Source organism: Ceratotherium simum, chromosome 23 (genome assembly GCF_057802395.1).
Source record: "Ceratotherium simum simum isolate JZ-2026a chromosome 23, ASM5780239v1, whole genome shotgun sequence".
Classification (NCBI taxonomy): Eukaryota; Metazoa; Chordata; class Mammalia; order Perissodactyla; family Rhinocerotidae; genus Ceratotherium; species Ceratotherium simum.
In genome coordinates this window covers 46,189,413-46,208,194 of record NC_141922.1, presented here as the reverse complement: position 1 = coordinate 46,208,194, position 18,782 = coordinate 46,189,413, and the positions used below count along the sequence as shown (strand labels likewise).

Sequence of the window (18,782 nt, the reverse complement as noted above, 5' to 3'; positions counted from 1 at the left end):
ACTCATCAGCAGAGGGATTTGGACTTGTTCCATGGTAGCATCAAAGAATTGAGTAGTGGGCAAGAGGGGTCAGTAAAATAGCGACAGAATGGCTAGTAAAAAAAGTCAAAAGAAAATGGTGTCACAAAATCCTAGAGAGAGAAGAGTTTTAAAAGTAGGAAGGGGTTCCAATTGAGCACCAACTGGAGAATAGCAAACGGACACAGATTTTGATGATTAATCGGTCAATGGGGATGATAGGAACAGCAGTCTCAGTAGACTGTTGGGGATAGAAACCCGACTGAAATATGTTTAGGACAGATGAAGCCTGAGTAAATTGAGAATATGAGTGCAAGCTGGGAATTTGTAGCGTCTAGATAAAGATGGTTGACTTGGCACATGTTTTACCTACCCTCCCTCCCAACATCCCACTGAAATGACAGAAAAGATATTTAAAAGGAAAAAAATGATCACAGTGGTGAACAATATTAAAACAAACTCAAATCCTTGTCTTATTTGGAAGAAAAGTTATAGGAGTTAATGAATTATCCATATTGACAGAAAATATAAGTTTAAATACGTTGGTTAAAATTTTAATGGTCGTCTCACTATATATCTATATCTACATCTATATATCTGTATCTATTGATATAGATAACTGTCATTTGCAGACAAAAGGAATTTGAGGTATATGAGGGAAAGTAGATGGAATTAGACATATTAAGCAGAGTAAAACCATGACACAAATCAGTCACAGAATACTCCTATTTAGGTGGAACCCATGTGTCCCAGTGAAGCTCCTTCGCTACTCAAATCTCAGAAGAAACAAGGACAAAGATCAGGACTGTGGCAAAGATTTATTCAAGTGAAAGAAGTATTTGGGGGATAGAGGTACACAACTGTGGAGGAAACACAACCCAGTTAATTAAACTAATCAACCTATTCCTTTACCTACCAATTCACAGGAAACAAAGACTACCAGACATCCAAGAAAGACAAATAGTATGAAAGAGGAAGCTAAAGACGAACAATTCAAGGAAACAGAGATATACAGAATAAGGAAGAGAACTTAAATTCTTGTTGGTAATTTCAGAGACATTCAAGAAGACACTGAATTCATAAAGCAAAAACAAGATTCAATAAAAAATAGCAATCAGAAAAATAAAGGATTCTTGGAAATTAAGCATTTGCCAAAATTTTTAAAAATTAATAAAGGCTCAATAAGTGAATGGACATTGCTAAAGAATGCAAAGTCAAGAAAATATTTCAGTACATATATCAGAGTAAAAGAAATGAAAAACATGAAGAGAAATTTTTAGGAGATGTGGAGAATTTCACTATATCCAAAATTCATATTCCAGAACAGAAAAAAAAATGAGAAAAGTAAACAAGCAAAAGATAAATATTTTTTTTAAAAGGGTGATCTGAAAAAGATTCAAGTCTCCAGGTTGAAAAGCCTATTTAGGTTTTTAGTAGGTATTTAGTACTAAAATGAAATAAAGCAAATACATCCACTCACTTCTTCTTTATCAAATATTTTATTCAATATCTTCTATATGCCAGAAGGAAAGTACCTCAACATAATAAAGACCATATATGAGAAACCCACAGCTAATATCATCCTCAATGGTGAAAAACTGAAAGCTATCCCTCTAAGAACAGGAACCAGACAAGGATGCCCACTCTCACCACTCCTATTTAACATAGTATTGGAAGCCCTAGCCAGAGCAATCAGGCAAGAGAAAGAAATAAAAGGGATCCAAATTGGAAAGGAAGAAGTGAAACTGTCACTATTTGCAGATGACATGATTTTATATATAGAAAACCCTAAAGAATCCACCAGAAAACTTTTACAAGTAATAAACGAATACGGTAAAGTTGCAGGATACAAAATCAACATACAAAAATCAGTTGCATTTCTGTACACTAACAACGAAGTAGCAGAAAGAGAAATTAAAAATACCATCCCATTTACAATTGCAACAAAAAGAATAAAATACCTAGGAATAAACTTAACCAAAGAGGTGAAAGATCTGTACACCGAAAACTATAAAACATTTCTGAGTGAAATTGAAGAAGACACAAAGAAATGGCAAGATATTCTGTGCTCTTGGATTGGAAGAATTAACATAGTTAAGATGTCCATACTTCCTAAAGCCATCTACAGATTCAATGCAATCCCTATCAAAGTTCCAACAACATTTTTCACAGAAATAGAACAAAGAATCCTAAAATTTATATGGAACAACAAAAGACCCCGAATAGCTAAAGGAATCCTGAGAAAAAAGAACAAAGCTGGAGGTATCACATTCCCTGATTTCAAAATATACTACAAAGCTATAGTAACCAAAACAGCATGGTACTGGCACAAAAACAGACACACAGATCAATGGAATAGAATCGAAAGCCCAGAAATAAACCCACACATCTATGGACAGCTAATCTTTGACAAAGGAGCCAAGAACATACAATGGGGAAAAGAAAGTCTCTTCAACAAATGGTGTTGGGAAAACTGGATAGCCACATGCAAAAAAATGAAAGTAGACCCTTACCTTACACCATACACAAAAATTAACTCCAAATGGATTAAAGACTTGAATGTAAGACCTGAAACTCTGAAACTTCTAGAAGAAAACATAGGCAGTATGCTCTTTGACATCGGTCTTAGCAACATCTTTTCAAACACCATGTCTGACCGGGCAAGAGAAACAATAGAAAAAATAAACAAATGGGACTACATCAAACTAAAAAGCTTCTGCACAGCAAAGGAAACCATCAACAAAACAAAAAGACAACCTAACAATTGGGAGAAGATATTTGCAAACCATACATCTGATAAGGACTTAATCTCCAAAATATATAAAGAACTCATGCATCTCAACAACAAAAAAGCTAACAACCCAATTAAAAAATGGGCAAAAGACCTGAACAGACATTTCTCCAAAGAAGATATACAGATGGCCAACAGACACATGAAAAGATGTTCAAAATCACTAACTATCAGGGAAATGCAAATCAAAACTACAATGAGATATCACCTCACGCCCGTCAGAATGGCTATAATTAACAAGACAGGAAACAATATGTGTTGGAGAGGATGTGGAGAGAAGGGAACTCTCATACACTGCTGGTGGGAATGCAAACTGGTGCAGCCACTATGGAAAACAGTATGGAGATTCCTCAAAAAATCAAGGATAGAACTACCATATGATCCAGCTATTCCACTGTTGGGTATTTATCCAAAGAACTTGAAAACACCAATTTGCAAAGGTACATGCACCCCTGTGTTCATTGCAGCGTTATTCACAATAGCCAAGACTTGGAAGCAACCTAGTGCCCATCAAGGGACGAATGGATAAAGAAGCTGTGGTATATATACACAATGGAATACTACTCAGCCATAAGAAACGATGAAATCCAGCCATTTGTGACAACATGGATGGACATTTCGGGTATAATGCAAAGTGAAATAAGTCAGAGGGAGAAGGTCAAATACCGTATGATTTCCTTCATTAAGTAGTAGATAATAACAACAATAAACAAACACATAGGGACAGAGATTGGATCGGTGGTTACCAGAGGGGAAGGGGGGAGGGAGGAGGGTGAAAGGGATAATTCGGTACATGTGTGTGGTGATGGGTTGTAATTAGTATTTGGGTGTTGAACATGATGTAATCTATGCAGAAATAGAAGTACAATGATGTACACCTGAAATTTTTACAATGTTATAAACCAATGTTACTGCAATAAACAAAAAATTAAAAAAAAAAAACAATATCACAATATCTTCTATATGCCAAATACATTAGAGATACAGCCATAACCAAAAAGAACCAGATTCTCCCTTCATGGATCTTATATTCTAAAGAGAAGAGACAAAATTAATATATTAACAAATAAAAATTTAAAATCAATAAATTCTCTGAAGAGAGTAATATGGGTAATGAGATAAAAACTGACTGTGTGAAGATACTTTCTACAGGGGTGTCGGCACAGGGTTCTCTGAGGATGTGACATTTGCTGTGACATCTGAATAGCAAGACAGTGCCACTCATGAAAATATCTGGGAGAAGAGCATGCCAAGCAGAGGGAATATCTATACATGTTCTGGTGAAATTTCCAAAGACCAAGACAAAAAAAAAAAAGGAAACATATCAACTACCCTAGACTAAGAATAATACTGGAATCAGAACTCTCATCTGCAAAACTGTATGCTAGAAAAAGAAGAGAGAAAATAAATTGTCTAGGATTTTATAAAAGGTCAAACTCCCTTTCAAGTACTTTTCAGATGCAAGGACACAGAGTTCATTCTGTGAGAAAAAAAATGTAATATATATTCCATCAGAATGAAAAAAGAATAACATGGGGTACATGATCAATCAAATCAATAAAATACGTTACATCTAATAATTATTGATACTATAGCTGTGAAGTTTAATTCAACTGTTGAGTGTTCTGATTATAGTTTCAAAACAAACCACCCAAACTTCAGGGTGTAAAACAACAATAATCATCTATTTTTATTTTCTACAAGCAGCTACGTAGTTGACTCGACTGAGCTGGATGCTTCTCACTTAGAGTCTCTAATGTGCTGGCAGTCAGGAGATACAGCAGGGCGTAGAGTCATCTAACGTGCTTCCTTACTCACATGTGGGAGTTGATGCTGGCTAACAACTGGGGCCTCAGCTGAGGCTGTCAGCTGGAGCACCTGCATGTGGCCTGAGCTTACATAGAGCATAGCAGCTAGGTTCCAAGAGCAGTCAATCCAAGCAAGTGTGAAGCACGTGGAAGCTGTATCTTCTTCTATGATCTGGCCTCAGAAGCCACACAGCACAACTACCACCACTTTCTATTCATTAGAAGCAAGTCACTAACACAAGGGCAAATACAAAGGGAGGGTATTAGACTCAAACGTGTTTTAAAACCACCACGTTGAGGAAGAATACTTAAAAATAGAGTCACAATATAACAAAAATTAATAACACTCTGGTAGTGAGCAACAAGAAAGAAGTAAAAACATACTCGACCCCTTGTCTTATTTGGGAGGGAAAGTTATAGCGGTCAATTCTCAATGTTGACATTGAAAAAACTTCAGTTTAAATATGTTTGTTAAAATTGCAGTGGTCATCACACAGGTAAATTGATATCTATATACACATAATTTTCTCCAGTGAAGTGCTTATTTCATTAAACAATTCATCTTGAACAGTCTCCCCTTGTCATTTGATTACTTCTCCATCCACAGGTGAAACTGTTCATCCGCCTTCAAGGCTCTCGCTCTTGGGCTCTATCCTCCTTCTTGACTCCCTGCCACTGTCACTCCTCTAACTCAGACTCTTCCTCATTTCCTATGGTAACCTATGAAAATCTAGTCTCTTTTAATAACCCGTCATTCAAACAAGCCTCCAAATCCCTAAACCTTTCTTATTGAAGTGACCTTCATCTCCACTCCACTGAGATTCACCTGCACTCATGACCACGCTCTGAATCCTGTCAGCGCTGCGACTCACTCCACCTCACTCTCTGACTACAGCCCGCATCCTCAACTCCCACTATGTTGCTCTTCCAAGTCACAGAAATATCAAATTCCTTGATATTTTAATTTTCTTCCAGTTTATTAGCTCCGTTGCTCATCTTTTTCTTATGTAACCTGGATTAAAATGTTGATCATCTTATTTATTATGTTGCAGATATGTTAATTTTCTTATGTCTTTAACTTTCCAAAACAACAAAATCAGTTTACCAAACTACCTTCTCTTCTCCTACAGCAAGAAAGACAACAACAAGCTGAATTGGCGTCACAAAAATTCTGAGTCTCTGCTGTTCACCAGGTACTCGGAAGTACCGGTAAATGATTTTACATATCCTTAGTCAGGAATAGATCATCATTTTTTCTTACTGCTTTTCTCAAGCATCAACAAGTTTTTACTGCTCTTCTCAAGCTTCTGACCCTGTGCCAGTTCTTTTGTTCTCAGGAGATAGATATGTACATATTATTATAAACATCAAGGCCATTAGGGGTGAATTCCTCAAATCTCCCTGAAGTCACTAATTCCCCTATATACAAATTTATCTACCTGTACCCATCAATACGTCATTTCCTTCAGTCTTAAAGGTTGGAGCCAACCTCCCCATACCATCTGCGTGTTGGAGTCTTTTCTCTTCTGTCTTCTACGATTACAGATTCTCTCCTATGTGTATCTCTCGGTGAGCCCCTTTCCTTTCAGCCAATAAACATGCTCCAGTCTTTCCTACCCTAAGAAAACTCCGGATCTCACATTCCTCTTGAGTTACCATTCAATTATTTGTCTCTGAGACTTCTTCAAAGTACTGTCTTCATACTGTCTCCTCAACATTACCCCTCATAAATAGTTGAACCGACAATAATTTGTATTCCTTTCCACTTTATTAAAATTATTCTTAATAAAATCACCAATAATCTCATAATTGAAACCTAAGGTATATTTTCCCATTGATATAATTGAATTTGGTTGCATTTGATTCTATTGGTCTCTTGACTTTTTTGACACTGGACTCTCCAGTTTTTTTTATTTCTCTATCCCTTTTGAAATGATCCACCTATGTTTTGAATGCTAATGTTCACCAAGGTTCTGTCTTTGTCCTACAGCTCTACTCACACTTCATTCTTTCTCACTCACTTTCAAAATTTCAACTTATAGCTATTCTCTAATGATTTCCCAAATTTAATTCTCTAGTCTTAATCCCTGCTTTAGATTTCATAGTCATGTAAAACTGCCCATAGAACAACTACTCACTATTTTCAGTAAAATCTAAACTCAGCTTCATCTTCTCTCCTTGAAATTCAGATTATCCCTCTGAACTCGCTCTAAATTGATGGCAACAGCATCTGTATGGCCAGCTAACCAAGTTAAAAACATGTGTCATCCTTGACTTCTCTTTCTCCTTCCACAACCATTCAACCATTAAAGCTGGCCTATTTAATCCACTACATATTTCAGAAACATGTTTTTTCCTCTCCATCCAAATTACTTCAGTCTAGTTCAGACATTTAACATCGCTCCCTGAGCTCCCGAAACAGCCTCCAAAGTCATCTCTCAGCCTCCACTTGTGAATTCCATCTTCTTTCATCTGAGCGACTATAACTTAAAAGGACATAATGGAAGCAAATGTTCTCAGGGGAAAGCTGGGTTTCTGTTCAAGCGAGGCTGTGGAGATGCGGTATACCCTAGAGTTTAAGAGTACAGAATCTGGTATCAAACTGCCTAGTTAGTTTAGGCTCATGCTGCAGTATCTACTAGATGTGTGGTCTTGGGAAGGCTACTTAACCTTTCACTCCCTCGGGTTCCTCACCTTGAAATTGGAGACAGTTATATTACCTAGCTGATGTGAGGATTGAGTGTGATAATGCTTACCCCATGTTTACCCCATGTCTGGTAGATAGGGAGGACTGAGTAAATGCTGTAGTGGCAGGAGTGGTGGTAGGGGTTGCTATTTTCAGAGGCTATTTCTCTGAAAAGATTGAGATAGAGCAGTGGACATAGATTGAAGGGTCGAAAGGCTGGTATAGACTTCCTTGCCTCACATTATTCCTTTTGCCTGAAGTTTTGTCTTTTCTTTCTCTGAGAATTCTGAAACTACCATTTTTGACACTTCACCTCAGTGGAGAAAAGAGAAATCAGTTATTCCAAAATTGATGTTGTGTCCAGTGGCTAGCCATTGGATTAAAATGAAGTCTTACACCAAAGTGAATTCTAGACGAAGAAAAGATTTAACTGAAAAAAAAAAAAAAAACTGAAACCATAAAAGCATTTGAAGAACACATGGGAGAACTTATTTTTTATCCCTGATTTGAGAAAGCTTTACAAAAGAAGACAAAAAAAAATACAAAAGTCACAAAAAAATTGATAAATTCAACTATGTAAAATATTTTAAATTCTGCATGGTAAAAATACCTAAACAAAGTCAAAAGACAGATGATAAACTGGGAAAATATTTGTAGCACATATGGCAAAAAGACCAATTTCCTTGTACTACAGTTACATTAATTAAATATAAAGTTTTTAAATATACTAAGGGCAAAGCAGTGTATATGTGATGCTTCTATTTATGTAAAAAGAAAAAGATGGAATATGCACAAATGTTTGCTCGTGCATTGGATATCTGAAGGGATACACAAAATAATTAGCAGAAAGGGGTGTTTCTAGGGAAGATAACTTGAGACTTATTTTCATTGTCTATCTTTTTCACTCTGAATGTTTTAACAGATATATAACATTATCTTACCATCACACAACTGAAATTCTCTCTAGTAAACCTTCCCTGGAAACCTGAACAGGAAAAAAAAAGGAAAGAAGGAATAACTCGCTAATATTTCAACTCTAATAGTAACTAATGTATGTTTCTTTAAAATCATATATCATAAAAAAAATATTCCATCTCTCTTCTGTGTTTACTAGAACACAGCTGTTTAGGGCAAAAATATTTCCTGATCATCCTAGTGTCTTGTACTGTGCTAAGCATTTAATAGATGCTTTATATACCCTTTTAAAATGAATAAACAAGTGAGTGATTATCTCATAGTCTATTTCATGTGTGGTCTTTTTGCTTTGTGAAATTTGCCTCCTGCTACTTCCTGTGCTTCTAGTAGGTTGCACAGATTTTCCAGCATTTTGGAAAGTGCAAAATGAATATTGCATGGTAGCTAACATTTTCTCTCCGAAGGGGAGTTTTACACTGCTGGCATTTGAGTCAGAAAGGTCCCAGAGCCCTGTCATCTTGTTTAAATCCTCCTCTTTCAGAAAGACAACACGACTAAAGAGCATGGCATATATAAATTTGTATATTCTTCTGGAGGGTCCCACCATATGAAAGTGGGTAACCTTCCACCAAAATCATTAATATTTTACATTTGTAGCAAGCTTACTCGAAATGATTGGTATGCATAGTGTGTAATTTGGAGCTTTATACTGCACACAAGTTAAGCATAATTGATTGACTGAAAAATTCTTGGCTACCTTATAATCAAAATTCTTCAGCCCAGTGCTACATGTTAAATCAGATCTCCAAAATGCGGTTCTAGTAATGAGAGTCCATTAACATTCTTGAGTGGTATTACATATAATAAAATTGCAAGCATATGAGAATGAGGACAATCTTTAGAAAAGAATGGTGTGAAACTAAAATTGGGTCCAGTTTGTTAACAGCAGGGCCAGCATCCACCTCACCCCTTCACAGGATGGGGTCTGATCATTGTGCAACTAAGAAATCCGATTCATTAGTTCCTTGACTCCACAGCTGTGAATAGCCTTACTTATTTATTCACCAGTCTCTGCAATTTCTCCAGATGTTTTTTGATCAAAGATCCATCTTCAAGCTAATTGTATCCTCTTAGCTAGGAAGTTGTACACAGATTTTATCCAAGAAGACAAAGGCTTTGCCACTAAGTCATTTAAGTGGCAATAAGCAACATGTTTAGTCAGAAAATCTGGCCAGAGCTCAAGGTGATAACATTATATTATAAGGCTTTTACAGTAATGTACTTTAAATATCACATTTGTACAATGACGTATTTATTGTGTACCTATGATATAAAAATGAATTTTTTTAGGTGAAGTGTCATATGTGCCTGTATACATACAAAAGTATCCATCTTTTCTCCAGAGTGTTCGTGAAGTATACTTCTTATGGGTGGAAAATGTGGCCCAGACAAGACCATTTGCCTGCCTATATTTTGAATCTGCAGGAGTCTGCTTTTATAAAATTTCAAATAAATTTCTGTTTTCCATCATGCTATCAAAATTCACAACCACAAATGTGCGCTCCTGTGTGTTTTTATCTGCCCCAATCCATCTATGTGCATGTGAAGGTATCAGTCCAAGAGCGGGCATGACTGGGAAGAGGTAGGCCCAGTATTCTGCAGTCACATTGAAAAGCAGGTCTACACAGAAACCCGTGAGGGCAGTGACCAACTGTCCTGCTTTGCCTGGAAATGAGGGTTTTCCAGGGATGTGAGACTTTCAATGCTAAATCCAGAATGGTTCTGGGCAAACTGAGATGGATGGTCACCACAAGTAGGTTGTCTTGAAAATAATATTGTTTTCGTCATTTGGCTGTGCCTGGCTTATGTAGCTCTAATTGGAGATTATGATACAGTTGCTTTGTTCACTGTTGTTGGAAGTCTTCTCCGCAACTGGGGCTATTGCAGTCTCACATATCTCACAGAGTCACACATATCTCATAGACCAGGCGAGGTCTAATGTGGAAGAAACTGGGGAGAGAATGGCACAATGCTCTAGCATATTTTGCAGAACCAATTCTTCTACCTTCTTTTTCCCTAGAATATGCCTGTCCTCCAATTCTTCCCCTGTTCCATTCTAGATCTCATCATATACCCAGAGGCAGAGAACACCTAGTGTTGGCTCCACAGCTCTGCAGACTTAAGTCACATGTTGGCATCAACTCTGAGCCTTCATGATAATTGCATTCTAGATTTGTGAATTTGTTTACATATTTTGATATATAGTATATATATATATCTCTATATATCCATATATAGAGAGATATATGTAACAAGACATATTCAATATATCTTTGAAAACATTTATTGGTTTGAATGCGTAACTGTTTCAAATGATTCTTACATCTTAGGAAAACTTGAAAGCTTGTGGAATTAGGAGTACCTGGTATTTAACTACACATTATTATCGTATTATTAGACATGCATTATCAGTAGAGTTTTGAAAATGAGAGAATTCTATCTGTTCGAGCTGAGAGAATGTGACTAGTTCATTTTTATATTTTTATAACATGAAATGCACTAGGAAATCAAAAAACATGAAAACTGATGGTACCTCCATTACCTGGGAAACCTTCTGGGAATGAGGAGAACTAGCATTTGTTGAGTATTTGCCACTTACCAGGCATATGTTAACATCTTTGCTATGGTTATCTCATTTAATCCTCACAGCAATCTTCTGAAATAGTCATTATCATCCTTGCTTTACAAATGAGGCACCTGAACTCAGACAAGTTAAGCCGTTTGCTTCAAGTCATAGAGCTAGTGTTGGTAGAGTGAGAACTTCTACAGAGCTCTTCTGTCTCCCAAACTCATGCCCTTCAACACTGCTGCAACGCCACTCTGCTCAGTCAACTCTCCCCATTCATTCAACAAGCATTTATGGGTCCTGAGGGTTACGTCTGTGCAAGGCAGAGAAAATATACCAGGAAACAAGACAGACTGGTTTCTGCCTCTTTCAGGCTAATGCTTAGTGCAAGTAGCCCCTACATTTGTACACAACACATCCTCAAAATGTTTTGCAAAGCCCATCTTAAATCTTGGAAGGGAGCTTTTTTCCCAGAGAAATACAAAAGTTAAAATTCTTAATCTTTACCTTCTAAACACCATAAGGACAAGTCCTTCACAATATACACTGTAACTAGCCTAATCTTAAAGAGTATCTGATTGAAACTAAATTTGATTTCCCTGACCTTTGAACCAGAATTTTTAATCAAATTATTTCCTTTTAGGTCAGTGGAGGATTTTGCAGGCTTAAATGTAAACCAAAGCAATGGAAAAAATGCATATTGCTTTTAAATTGGGGAACTCAATACCCCCCTCATGCATTTCACTTTATTGAATATAGGCCAGTACATAATACAATTCATCTTGTTTCCCTCTAGGTCTCTACTACTTTAAAAGGGCCATGATGTGCCCTATTAAGTGTAAGAATTAATGGTGTCTTTCTCATATAATTTATACAGCCTTCACCCAAGGTCATAATTAAAAGTTGACTTGTATACTAACATTCTTTCTTCAATCTTCCAAAATTGTACAAGGATAAGCAAAAATAAAATACTTAAATACTTCATGGAAAACAAATAAATCATAGTGATCTTAAAAGGCTAATCCAATAAACTAATCTGATCAAACAACTGGTCTTATAAAATCAATCACATTTGTCTTCAAACAAAAAGACATAGAGAAAAGTTTATAAATAAAATATGTTTTCCATAGGGACTCAACCACAGATTGATTTATGAAAATAGTCCCTAAGAAAAAGACTAACTTCATTCTTAAAGAATTTCCACTGAAAAACAATGACTTTTTTTTTTCCTTTTGTACTAGTTAAGCAACTGGCTGGGTACATGTAAACCTTTCTGAGACAGAGTTTGTAGTGATCTACACTCTTTGTCCTTCGTGTGTACATGGAAACAACAATAATCCCCATCACCGGGAAAGCTTAGAACAGAGCATTCTTTAAAACAGTTCTGCTCCAAAGCTCAGACTGGGGTTTTCATAAAGCAATGACGACTCTGTCATTACCAGGTTATTATTTTAATAATGTAGGAAAGAGCATCTGCAATCCATATTTATCTCAAATTTCTAATTGTGAAGGTGTTGCTGCATTAATTGTCATGTTACATATATTCTATATGACTAAACAGCTAAATAACCATGCAAAGCTATTTGAGGAGGCATTTCTTTTACATCTGGGAGAGATGCTGAAGATGCTGATTTTCAAATGCCTTTCAGTACATCAAGACATCTAGTACATTAAGGGAAGGCTAAGGACACTTGTATTTGTTTTTATTTGGTTGAATTTAAGAAAACAAATTATCTAGAATCATAGAGTAGATGGATCTCAGCGATCACTAGCTCTGTGGCTTTCAAAACGTTTTAGTAGTGGAATCCTTTATTTCAAATGCAATCTGATGGAGACCTCCACTATTTGAAACGGACACTAGATGAATCAATTTTAAGAGTTCAAAGTAGAACATTTACATATTATTATGTTTCATAAACATGGATGTAAACCCACTTACATATGCATGATTCTCTATTACAGTTTTAACAATATATTTTAAAAGAGAAACCTGAGTCATACCCTCTGAGGTATTTTTGTGGAATATGAGTTCCTTAAAACAATGTGAAAATCACTCATGCAGCTTCACCACCGCACCACCATTTCGAAAACAAGGAAAATGAGGACTAGAGGTTGGAATGTTATTACTTAATGGCAATAAGTAATTAAAGTACAAAATGGCAAAACCAAAAATCAAATACAGGTCCTCTGATTCATCTTAAAGGAAGAATGATTCTGTTTGCATACAGTGAGAACTCACCTTACGCTAGACCTTTAATTCATGTAGTGCTTTTAACAACTGTATGAGGAATTAGTGCTATAATCTCCATTTTTACAGAAGCTGACATTTACAGAGGTTAAGTAACTGGCCACAATTACAAGACAAATAAAGGTCACAGGTTTTATTGAACCCTGTTTGGCTTGATATCCATGCCCAAATTCATGTCACTAAACTGTGCTGCATCTCTGATATTTGAATATATGCTCTGAAGGGCCAGATTTAGGGTGGGGTGAATTTGAGGCTAGAAACTCCTAGTCTCTATCTCTGGATCTTCTTTGATGTGCAGTCAGCTAGGTAGAATCAGGAGGAACTACCCACATACTGACTCTGCCTTTCAAATTCTGTTTAGCCCAGCATGGGACCTCCCTAAACACTCAAAGCCCCTGTATAGGAGCCGGCCCTGCCCTTGGCTGTGCCTAGAATTGCTGCCAAGGCAGAGGAGACACATTTGAAAAAGAAATCTGCAGATTTGAACAGAATCGGGTCAATTTCTACAGTGGTATCACTGGCAGTAATAAGGAGACAATGTTTCTGAGCTGAAATTGATACGAGTATTGAAAAGGAAGGGCTTTGCAGTTTTCTTTTTGTGTCAAAACCTTCCAAGTATGTCTAAATCCTTTAAATCTACTGGGTTTCGTTCTTGCTCTTACTTAATATCCGTCATAAATCAAAATGCTCTCAATTTTATCAGAGCATTGACTACATATAGTAATTAGCATTTAAAATCATTATCCGGAAGCCCTCGGGGAAATTTCATAGGTGAGATGATCCAACTCGAGTCTCCAGCTGACTGTAGGTCGGAAGCACCAAATCACACTCTGTAATTGTCCTCAACTGGTAATCTCATCTCAGCTCATGAGAGGCTCAAGCCAAATTAGGTCGAATTACCTGTTATTCTCAGGAATCCATTCCAGCCCTGCACAGGTTAAATTGCATGGCCTGACCCATGATTACGCAGAGGCTGGTGTTGCTAGAAATGCAGCACAGATCAGAGGTGTGGCAGGGGGAAGGGCTGCTAGCCTTCAGGGAACTGCAACTTGCCTATGAATTATCTTCAAACAGCTTTTGAAGATGGCCCTGTGGTTTATATTTAAGATTTAAAAGCCTAGACAGAGAAAGAAAACCAATGGTCTCAATGTTGTATGCAATCAAATGATGAAATAGAAAAGTCTCCACTTTTAAAAATCTAATGAAATACATGATAATAAAATTTGTTAAATCTATTCTTAAAATTTAATAGCTCATAAACAACTTTATACAAATAATAAAGATTTGAAGAAGAAATCTTTACAATCCTCAAACAACTCTATAACAAATACTATTTTCATTTTTCAGATGAGGATACTGAAACACAGAAAAATTCAGTAACTGCTCAATGCCACACGGCTGTTTTTAACATGTGGAGATTGGGCCTGGAACTCTGCATGTTTAATAACATCACTCCCATGATTCTAATGCATGACCTTGGGAGAAAACTGTTTCAGCCCTTTCTTATAGAGAGCATGGTGTGGGGCTGAACAGGTAGGATGCTTATGCCTTCCCAGATCCCATCAGGCACTTGGGCTCAGGTATCTTTTCTGTGCTCATAAAGCTGTGTGGGACAAAGGCCACGTGTTCTTTCTCTCCAACAAAGTGTATTCCTTAATATAAGGAGGTGGCACTGAGGCAAGGGACTTATTTTTACCTTACCCTCAAATGTCAAGGAGAAATGCTTTGGTAATGCTGTTGGGAGCCTTCTACTGCATGTAATTGAACATATGTTATCTAGCCATCCCTTCACACGTTCCAAATCCTCTACCAAGGAGTTTTTCTATTCAGAGAAGTAGGTAACCAATTTTTCCCTAGGACCTTCTTCCATTGTAAAAACAATTAGCTTGGCTAAATGGATCCCTTTATACTGAGAGTGTTACTGTATATATTATCTCATTTGATATTCAAAGCATTCCTATGAGATGGGCAGAGTAGGTATTCTTCTTAATGTCTGCATTTTATAGATGAGAAAGCTGATGATGTTGAGGTAGGTGGTTTATGGACCACACTTTGAAATGCCCTAGTATAAAGCTTCATTTCCTCTGTTTTATTTTACACTCTCTTATGCGTAAAGCCACATATAAAGACTACGATAGTTTTAGAAATACTGGAAAAGGGTACTATGACTGTATGAAGTGGGGTTGGGGCAGCAGAATGCCTGACTTAAAGACTTCCTATCTCAAGACTCAGGACCTATTGTGTTCTCAGACCAGTATCCTTTGCACAAAATATGTGTGGGATCATTTATACAAAAAGAAGATGACTATTTTGGCCTTGGGCATTTTAAAGTCAGGCATTATATTAATATGAAATTGTGAGCTTGGGCCTAGATCAGTCTGTTCAGTTGGTTAAAATATGGGGCTACTGGATCTAAGGTCCTGACTTTGTCTCTTATGAATCTGTACAATTTACTCAGGAAAAAACGTTCAATTCTAAGACCCAGGTTTATTTCTCATATCAAACAAATCAGCAGACAAATAGTTGCCACTGGGCACAGAAGAGATTAGTGAGTCAGTGTAGCCTATCACCAAATCCAGGGGTAAAATTATACCCAAAGATCCAGCCCCTTGGACTGTGAGTCAATAACATCACCTTCAAAGATACATACTATTGTATAGTGACACAGTTACTTTTTATTTAATAGGAATACAGAAGCCAGAATTATTTTAGTCACAATTAAACTTGAGACACCATGCTTAAAAGATCAAGTGGAAGAAGAACTCGTTAACTCCAATTTTGTGATTGCTGCTTAGGACAATAATGCTGGGACTTTTCACTTAAAGATCTCTGGAAAAGAACTTATTACAAAAAGCCCACCCACATACACATGAACACACATGTACATAGCATAGTTAAGATCTCATAAGTAGATCAAGTCAAGATGTCTCAAGACATAATTTATTTATAGGCAGTGTTGCTAACTTTTCTTTCAATGCCCAACCAATCCATATAACAATTGTCAAAATACCTTGCACGTGTCCTTGTATAATCCATTATCCACATTTTCAACGAAATTAACTTTCCCAGGGTATAAGTTGAATTATGGTTCTATTCCACTTAGTTTTTCATTAGCTCCCAATCCCCTTCAGGAAAAATCTAAGCTCTTTAAGTACATACGTCACTTCACAATCAGTTCATGCTGCCCTCTCCAACCAAGTTATTTAGAGATCCCAAAATACACCATTTTGGTTCACGCCCATGAGATTTGTGAATACTGTTTCATTCGCCTGAAATATTATTTTCCCTCTTGTCTACCTAGTCAACCTAGCTCTCCCCTCCGTTGACATATCCTGCCAGTGTGAATCCTTTCCTCTGCCTGGTATCTCTGTCCCTTCTTACACCTATACTTTATCGGGACTTATTGATCTAGTGTTTGTCTTTTCCACTGACTAGCCTGGGAGCTCCTTGGAAACAGGATTGTGCCATATTTATCTTTGTATCCTCATTGCCTCGTTCAGCACTTGGTAAGGTGCTCAATGAATGAATGCCTGTTGAATGAGCGAATGAGTGCATGAGCATGTTAACACATGAACAGAGTCCCTAACCATGAATCAGGGAATCTAAGTTCTGGTTCAGCTCTGTTTCACAATCTGTCTCTGACTCATTACGGTACCCACTTTTGGAAAAGGACAATTTGCTATAATTAAGCCAGGTGGTATAAACACCAGGCTGCTGTGGCTGGTGTTGACTGTCCTGTGTCACTTCACAGGCAGAGAGGCACTTTTTTTTTTTTTTTTTTAAAGGTTGACTAGTTTATTTACATGCATGAAGAATGTGAGAATAGAAACTGGGGATGAGGCGCAGTCAGGAAGATGATCCCAGCTCAGTCGGTGATGATGAGCTCGTCTACCCCCCAGTCTTCATAGCTCCCGTCTGGCAGGTAGCGGCGAATGATGGGGATCTTTCAGGCCTTGAGCTCTTTCATGGCGATGAGCAAAGGATCTGTCTCCCCCTCCAGCTCCACCATCACGGGGGCACACATCGCGGTCTGGAGGGCTCAGGTGCCCAACACACGGGCTCGCTCATACTTGGTCATGTATGGGGTGGTGATTCGCTTCTGGTTGGCCTACGGTCGCTCTCCAGAGGGGAGGATCTCAACATTCTCCTGGCCCTCCTCCTCGGCCTTCTCCAAGTCATCTAGCCCTTCATCCTCCTCCACATCATCAAAGTCGTCACCATCAAAACTCCACTGTTTCCAGAGCACTCCTGGCTCTGGCTGTCCTGGCTGCCTTCGCTCAACCACCTGCTCAAAAAGGGAAGAACTTTGTTTCCCCATTAATCCTGAAGTGGTGGCTGGCGCACAGTAGGAATGCCATGAAATACATGTAAAGCACTTTGCACTGGGACAGCCCTATTATAAGTGCTTAATAAATATTACCTGCTATTATTATTTGAGTGTTTAAAGACTTCCTTAGGTGAAAAATACTATTAAGTTTTATTATTGACTAATTGATCTTTGCTTTCTACCTAAATTACAAATATTTTGTGTCCATTGGTTTCAGGTCCCACTCTGTGTACAAATTTTGTCTCTCGGAAAGAGCCTGTTTCTGGGAGGTAAAAATCAGCAAAGAAAAACAAAGATATGAAATGTGAATTAGAAAACAAAACTGATGAGTTTATGTACTTGTCTCACCTTGGTTTGTAGTTTAATAATTTCTCCTAAAATTGCATTTGTTTTGCTTTCAATGTCTCCCCAAATATGTATTTGTATGTAGCATTTCTATTACATCAGCTTTGAGCTTTGGCTAACTGCTCTCAACCTCCCACTGAAGACAAGAAGTCTAATTTCTGAGAAGGTTCATTTGAGTTTTCGAAATGGACATCTGCTCATCTCAGTCTCTTGTGGTCTCTCTGTTTTACAGAAAACATGATGAACCTTCAATTCCTTTCTTCTTTTGGCCCAGGGGAAATAATTATGACCACAGATATAAAACAAAAAAATAATTTGAGCTTTTCTTCTGTCCTTTATTTACCCTCTTTGTGGTTTCTCTTCCCTTGGGTATTTTCATTTGTGTATGGTTGATTGTTGATCTAGGCTTAAGCTGGATCTCTATAACTGATAACCAAAGTTTGGGTCTAAGTAACTTAGCGTTTATAAAATGCAGTGTACCAAATTGCACTTGTGAGATATATTTTTGTTTAATTTTTGCTTGACTATGCAAACAATAAATTGCAGAAAGTGGTTCCTTTATATTTATAAAGGCATCCATGTCAGAGTCAGCTTACCCAATAAATATTTTTAAAATTAAAATTAAGAATGATTAATATGAATGCAAGACCCTAAATGATCATACATGAAGCTGGCAGTTTACTTTTGAAGAGAGAAGTTTTATAGATAAGGAAATGGAGGTTGTTTATGGTTCGAGTGGAAAAACTTGGAACTTTAGAGACAGATTAACTCTGAGTTAGATAATGCTGTGACGTGCTGCATTACCTTCAGCAAATAATGTAGATTTGGAAAAAGAGAACAATGGAACATGATTCATAGAGCTGTTTGGGCATTAAACAACATGTCGAAAGCATTAAACACACAGTAGGCTCTCAGTCAGTAATTGTTTTTCATTCTTGTACCTTCCTCTGAAACTTTGTCTTCTTCACAAAGCAATCACATATGTGCCTATATTTGTCCATACGAGGTTTCAGATATG

General features: G+C 37.2%; 1 pseudogene; it reads right to left on the bottom strand.

The window, feature by feature from the left end:
• Positions 1-16,929: 16,929 nt before the first annotated feature.
• On the bottom strand, positions 16,930-17,410 carry LOC101403410 (DNA-directed RNA polymerases I, II, and III subunit RPABC2 pseudogene; annotated as a pseudogene).
• Positions 17,411-18,782: the final 1,372 nt, after the last annotated feature.